Source organism: Brassica oleracea, chromosome C2 (assembly GCF_000695525.1).
Source record: "Brassica oleracea var. oleracea cultivar TO1000 chromosome C2, BOL, whole genome shotgun sequence".
NCBI lineage: Eukaryota > Viridiplantae > Streptophyta > Magnoliopsida > Brassicales > Brassicaceae > Brassica > Brassica oleracea.
Window position 1 is genome coordinate 40,290,179 of NC_027749.1, and position 6,897 is coordinate 40,297,075.

Genomic DNA, 6,897 nt, shown 5'->3' on the forward strand with positions numbered 1-6,897 from the left:
AAAAAAAACAAAATCTAAAATCTAACCCTATGAAATCAACCACTAAAAGATATAAGAACCTTTTGTTTCTAAACTATGAACATTGTCTACCACATGATAACCAAATTAGTATATATTCTTGGAAATTGTTCAATTATATGAAATTTTAATCTATTTAGTTCATATTATCTATTATATTGATGATTAGTTAAAAATATCACTATAATTATTTTTATACATTTTCAAAATTAAATTTTTAGATCAAATTAGAGTGTAGACTAGAAACTAAGTCTGTAAGATAGATTTTTAGAAAGTCTAAACATTTGTAGACTTCGTTTTTTACGTGTAGACTTCAAAAGGAAAGAAACGTAAAATACATTTCTGTTTTTTTGTTTGGTCATAAGGGTTAAATAGTATTTTCACTATCTTTTTAGATTGGTTTTGCATTTGATTGAAAGTAGGGTACACTTTTAGGTTTGAATTTAATATTTAGGTTGGTTTTAATAAATGTCTCACAAAACAATTACATTGTAAAGTCTAAGCATTGACGGTCGATAAATATTCTCTAAATATTATACTGAAAAAAGTAGAGAGATAATAAATAATGTAAAGATATGAGAAATATATGTGTGTGGACGTGCAGTCAGTCAACAAATAGGAATCTTCCACCAAGTTTTTTTTTTTTGACTAGAGTCAACAGATAGGAAACTTCTGCTAAGTTATACTACTTATATGGTCTTAAAACATTCTTCAGTTAGAAAACTTTGCGACTTGTATAATATAATCTATAAAAAAAGTTTCTGTTTAGGGGCACAGTTTTATAGAAACTTGTCTTTAGTCTTTAGAACCCTTTAGTGGAATCAATAATGGAATCAATATTCAGTCTTCAGTTTTTGGCAGTGTTTTTAAAACCGGACCGAAAGCTGAACCGAAAATATTTTCGGTCACAGTTCAATATGTTTCGACCGGGTCAAACATGGTTCGATAATATGGTTTAATATTTTTTTAGTATGTAAATATAAAAGTAATATTAGTAAACATGATGCATAGTTAAAATATAAATCAATTTTGAACATAAAATATTATAAATATAAATTAGTTTCTTGTTTATATGGATGGTTTATAGATTTTCGATAGTTTTAGTGGTTTTTATTGGTTTAATAACTTTGAAATATAATCCGGCTATGTGGCCGGTTTATGGTCGAACCAATTACTAGACCAACCCGGCTATATAACCGGTTCACGGTCGAACCCGGTCCAACCATTGGGTCGGTCCGGTTTTAAAAACACTGGTTTTTGGATAGTGGAATCAAAATTCTTCAGTAAAGGTTGTAAAACACTGTACAGTTATAAAAGAAAATTCTTCAGTGGCCTTTAGAAACCTCTCTTCAGCAAACTCGTGAGTATAGCAAGAATACGCATTAGTTGCATACATCTTAATAAGATTTTGTTAAGTAAATACATCCAGAAAGTCTTGGAGCACTAGCAGAAGAACACAAAAAAGGAGAACAAAACAATTACATTGAAAAGTCTAAGCATTGACGGTCGATAAATATTCTCTAAATATTATACTGAAAAAAGTAGAGAGATAATAATGTAAAGATATGAGAAATATATGTGTGTGGGACGTAGTCAGTCAACAAATAGGAATCTTCCACCAATTTTTTTTTGACTAGAGTCAACAGATAGGAAACTTCTGCTAAGTTATACTACTTATATGGTCTTAAAACATTCTTCAGTATATCAATCATCAAGTCTCTCTCTCTCTCTCTCTCTCTCTCTCTCTCTCTCCCCCTCCCCCTCTCTCTCTCTCTCTCTCTATGGCTCTCCCATTAGCTTTGTCTTCCTCTTCTCGCACTTGGGTGTACGATGTTTTCCCAAGCTTCAGTGGGGCAGACGTTCGTGTTACTTTCCTCAGCCACTTTCGGAAGGAGCTTAACCGGAAACTGATCATTGCTTTCAAAGACAGTGAGATCGAGAAAAGCCACTCCATCGGACCCGAGCTTAAACAGGCCATTAAAGATTCGAGGATCGCCGTGGTTATCTTCTCCAAAAACTACGCATCTTCAAGCTGGTGTCTTAATGAGTTGCTGGAGATAGTAAAGTGCAGGGAAGAGTGTGGTCAAATGGTGATACCTGTTTTCTACCGTTTGGATCCTTCCCATGTGAGGAATCAAACCGGTGAATTTGGTAAAATCTTTGAAAAGACATGACACGACGAAACAGAGGAAGTGAAGATAAGATGGAGTGAGGCTTTGACCAATGTAGCTAATATCCTTGGATATCATTCTGTCATATGGTACGATTTTATGAACCATTCTTTTTCTCTTCTTCTTATATATCTTGATTCTTGAATCAACGTTGTTACTTGTGTTTGACATTATATTTTTTATTGTTAGGGGTAACGAAGCAGACATGGTTGAAAAAATTGCTAATGATGTTATAGAGAAACTACTTTTAACTCCAGCAAAGGATTCTGAGGACTTTGTCGGCATCGAAGATCATATTGCAAAATTGAGTATGTTGTTGCAGTTGGAAGCAGAGGAAGTGATGATGGTTGGTTTATGGGGTTCTTCCGGGATTGGAAAGACTACTATTGCAAGAGTTTTATTCAACCGACTTTCTCGACACTTTCAAGGTAGTATTTTCATAGACATGGCTTTCGTATCTAAGAGTATGGAAATTTTCAACAGAGCTAATCCGGACGACTACAACATGAAGTTGCATTTGCAAAGAAATTTCCTATCTGAAATCCTAGGGAAAGGAGACATAAAGATAAATCATTTGAGTGCGGTTGAGGAGAGGTTGAAGAACAAGAAAGTTCTTATTTTCATTGATGATGTCAGCGATCAAGTTGTGCTAGATGCCTTGATTGGTCAAATTCAATGGTTTGGAAGTGGGAGCAGAATCATTGTGGTAACAAACGATAAGCATTTTTTAAGGGCACATGGGATTGAACACATTTACGAGGTCTGTCTCCCATCTGAACACATTGCTATAGAGATGTTATGTCAATCTGCTTTCAGGAAAAAGTCTCCACCTGAAGGTTTCGATGAGCTTGTTGTTGAAATTACAAGACTTGTGGGTAGTCTTCCTTTAGGTCTTAATGTTTTGGGTTCATCTCTACGAGGGAGGGATATGGAGTACTGGATAGATTTGTTGCCAAGGCTTCAGAATGGTATAGATGGGAAAATTGAGAAAACATTGAGAATCAGCTATGATGGATTAAGCAGCGAAGATAAAGCTATATTTCGCCATGTCGCATGCCTTTTCAATGGTGCAAAAGTCACAAACCTGAAGTTGTTGCTCGCAGATAGTGGCTTGAATGTTAATATTGGGCTGAAAAACCTAGCTGATAGGTCTCTCATTCATTTAAGAAAGGGCCATGTGGAAATGCACCGTTTGCTACAAGAGATGGGTAAAAAAGTTGTCCGCCTTGAGAAGCCTGAAAACCAGGAATTTCTGATGGATTCACAAGATATTTGTGATGTACTCAGTGAAGGCATTGTAAGTTTTTTCATATATTCGTAATCTATTCATTTATTTTAGAGAAAAACAAATAGTTAGCATTTGTAAAAACAAATTAATATTTCTTGTTGATATTTTGCAATTTTCAGGGTCCTCAAAAGGTTATAGGTATAACGTTGGATATTGATGAGATAGATGAGTTTTATGTGCATAAGAGTGCTTTCACAAGGATGCGCAATCTCCGTTTCCTCAAACTTTACTCGAGACTGAGATTGTACAGAGAAGTTAAATTGCAGCTACATGGAAATTTCAACTATTTGCCTCCTAAGCTTAAATTATTGCATTGGGATGAATTTCCAATGAGATATATGCCTTCTAAGTTTCGTCCTGAAAACCTCGTCGAGCTCATAATGGAGGATAGCAAGCTCGAGAAGCTCTGGGAAGGGATTTTGGTAAGTTTTGATAATAGTTTGTTATGTTATCAGTAGTGAGATTATAATCTTTATTTTACTTTTTGGATGACAATCATCAATCATGTTCTACTGAGCTCATGTGTCTTGTTTCTTCTTTTGTTGACTACAGACGCTTCCATGTCTCAAGGAGATGGATCTGTCGGGATCTCAGAACTTGATAGAAATGCCAGATCTTTCAAAGGCCACCAATCTAGAGACACTTAAACTTCGGAATTGCTATAGTTTGGTGAAGCTTCCTTCCTCTATTCCACATCCCAACAAACTGACGACAATAAACTTGAAGAACTGTCGAAATCTGGAAACTATTCCAATAGGCATTAGCCTCAAATCTCTCGAAGTGCTAAATCTCTATGGATGCTCAATGCTGAGAACTATTCCCCTATTCTCAGTAAACATCTCACATCTCAGTATAGACGAAACATCCATCGAAGAAATCCCTTCAGTTTTGCAGCTGGAGAATTTTCGTCTCGAGAATCTCTCTTATTTAAGCATGAAAAACATAAAGAGTGAGAAACTGTGGGAAAGGGTGCAGGTATGTAGTTCCAAACTTGACGTTTTCTCCCTAAACTTTGACAATAAATTAAACAATTACATTAATAATATACTAAAAATTTAGATTTTTCTGTATATATTATATATATTTTTTTAAATGATAATAAATTACTAAAACTGTTACGTATCATGTAAATATACATATCTTTTGATTTCGAAATTTGCATTGAATAAATATTGATAACTTAATTTTTGATTCAAAATTTTTCTTGAACTTTTAAAAATAATTATAAAATATTAAAACTATTTAAAGTCTCAATTTTTTTTATCAATAGTTTAAAAAGATACAAATGATCACAAAAAAATATAAGTATAAAACCTTATTTAATAGATGACCATATTAAAAATATTATATATATATGTCAATATCATTTAAATTAATTTGACAAAGTACAAACCCTATATGACTAATTAAGGTTTTTTTTAACTAATTAATATGATTATTTGTTTTTTTTTTTGTAATTGGTTCAGCCGCTTACCCTCCTCACCACGATGCTGTCTCCCTCTTTGAATCAGTTGTATCTATCGGAAATCCCAAGCTTGGTGGGGCTTCCATCTTCATTTCAGAATCTCCATCAACTGATGCATTTGGAAATTAAGAACTGCATAAATCTTGAGACTCTTCCCACTGGAATCAACCTCCAATCTCTCTGAGAACTAAATCTCAGTGGATGCTCAAGGTTGAGGACTTTTCCCGATATCTCTACCAACATCGGAAGACTCTATCTAAGCGAAACAGGGATTGAAAAGGTTCCTAGGTGGATTGAGAAATTATCCTGGCTTAGAGTCCTATACTTGAATGGATGCATAAATCTGGAGACTCTTCCAACCGGAATCAACCTTCAATCTCTCTATGTCTTAGATCTCAGTGGATGCTCACGGTTGAGGGATTTTCCTGATATCTCAACCAACATCAAAGTCATATGGATGAAAGGATGCAACAAGTTAGAATATGTAAACCTTAACTTTTCTAAACTTACAAGACTTGAGGAAGTTGACTTTTCAGACTGCTTAAATTTGGATAAAGAAGCTCTGTTTCAACAGAGAACATATTTGGGTTGTCAACTGTGGTTCTCAGGAGAAGAAGTGCCTTCATATTTCAATCACCGTACTACTGGAACCTCCTCCTCCTCCTATTTAACCGTCCATCTACTTCCTAGCTCTCTCTCGCAGTCAATACTCAGATTCAGGGCTTGCCTTGTGCTTTATGACAACTACGTAGCTAATTTCCGCTTCAAAGGCAGATTTTGGAACAGCTTTGATTCCTTTGGTCAGCAGGCACAAGACTTCTGGGGTGAAACAGAGTATTATTCGATCAAGCCATTTGTGAAGGGTAGTCATCTGTTAATATTGGATTGTGATATCCATCTAAGCATAGGCAGTGATATCCTAGCTGAAATGAACTACACCCATGTAGATTTGCAGCTTGATTTTCCCTCTGAGTACGAATTGAAAGAATGGGGTATACGACTCTGTTCATTAGCGGAGAACCAACTTGGTAATCCAAACACTCTACCACATGTTTTCGAAACCGATGAAGGCAATATGCTTAATCATGGCGGAGAAGGTGAAGAATGTGGAGGCAATGATGAAGTGACCGAAAGAAGCAGTAAAAGAATGCGGGTAAATCATTAAACATGAATTCAACATAGTACTATTTATGCCTCGTAATTTCTATTACCGAGCCTCTTTCTTTTTTTTTTTTTCTGCAGATGTCGTGAACAAACTTTGAATCTTTGGTTGTAAAGCAGAGCATCTAATTATGAATTATTTTAATGGCTTCTTCCACTAAACCAAAGAGGCGTTTTGTTAGGAATTCTATCCAACTAACAATGAATCAAAACGTATCTTTAATTCAAGAATGCAAAAGAGTCGCACAATAACAACTATTAGAGATCACAAGGTTAATAAGTAAACGAAGCCTGTTTAATATTGCTCTTGATCTTTCTCTCTTGCTCGTTATAGTCTGTGTTTTTTGAATGATCTTAAAGCCTTTACTATTTCCCTATTTATAACTCCAGCCACCGACATTAGATTTCCTATTCCTGATTGTATTCAACGCTTTGTCTCTTGTCGAACGTGAAAAGGAAACTAACGTGATTATTCCTTTTGTTGCAGGTCTTCAAACGTTGCTGGACTTGTGTGGGCCAGAATTGGGCCTTTACTTCACAATTCTCCACCTAAGACTCATATTGCTGTCCACACCTTATGGCCCAACTGCTTTTTACTTTGTCTCTGGAAACGTCGACGAACCTGGAGCGTTTCTTCTCCTTTCTCGAGTTTACTCCATAGACCTCTCCGCCTGAAGATCCTTAATCGCCATCAATCGCCATCGTCATGCTCCTTGTTCTCTTCGAAGCGGTGATGAAGTCTATCAGCGAATCATCTTCGCCATAGCTCCGATGTAGCTCGTACGCCGCTACCT

General features: G+C 35.6%; 1 pseudogene; it reads left to right on the plus strand.

Annotated features, from left to right (window-relative positions):
• The first annotated feature begins 1,799 nt into the window (after nt 1-1,799).
• Nucleotides 1,800-6,811, plus strand: LOC106326979 (annotated as a pseudogene).
• Nucleotides 6,812-6,897: the final 86 nt, after the last annotated feature.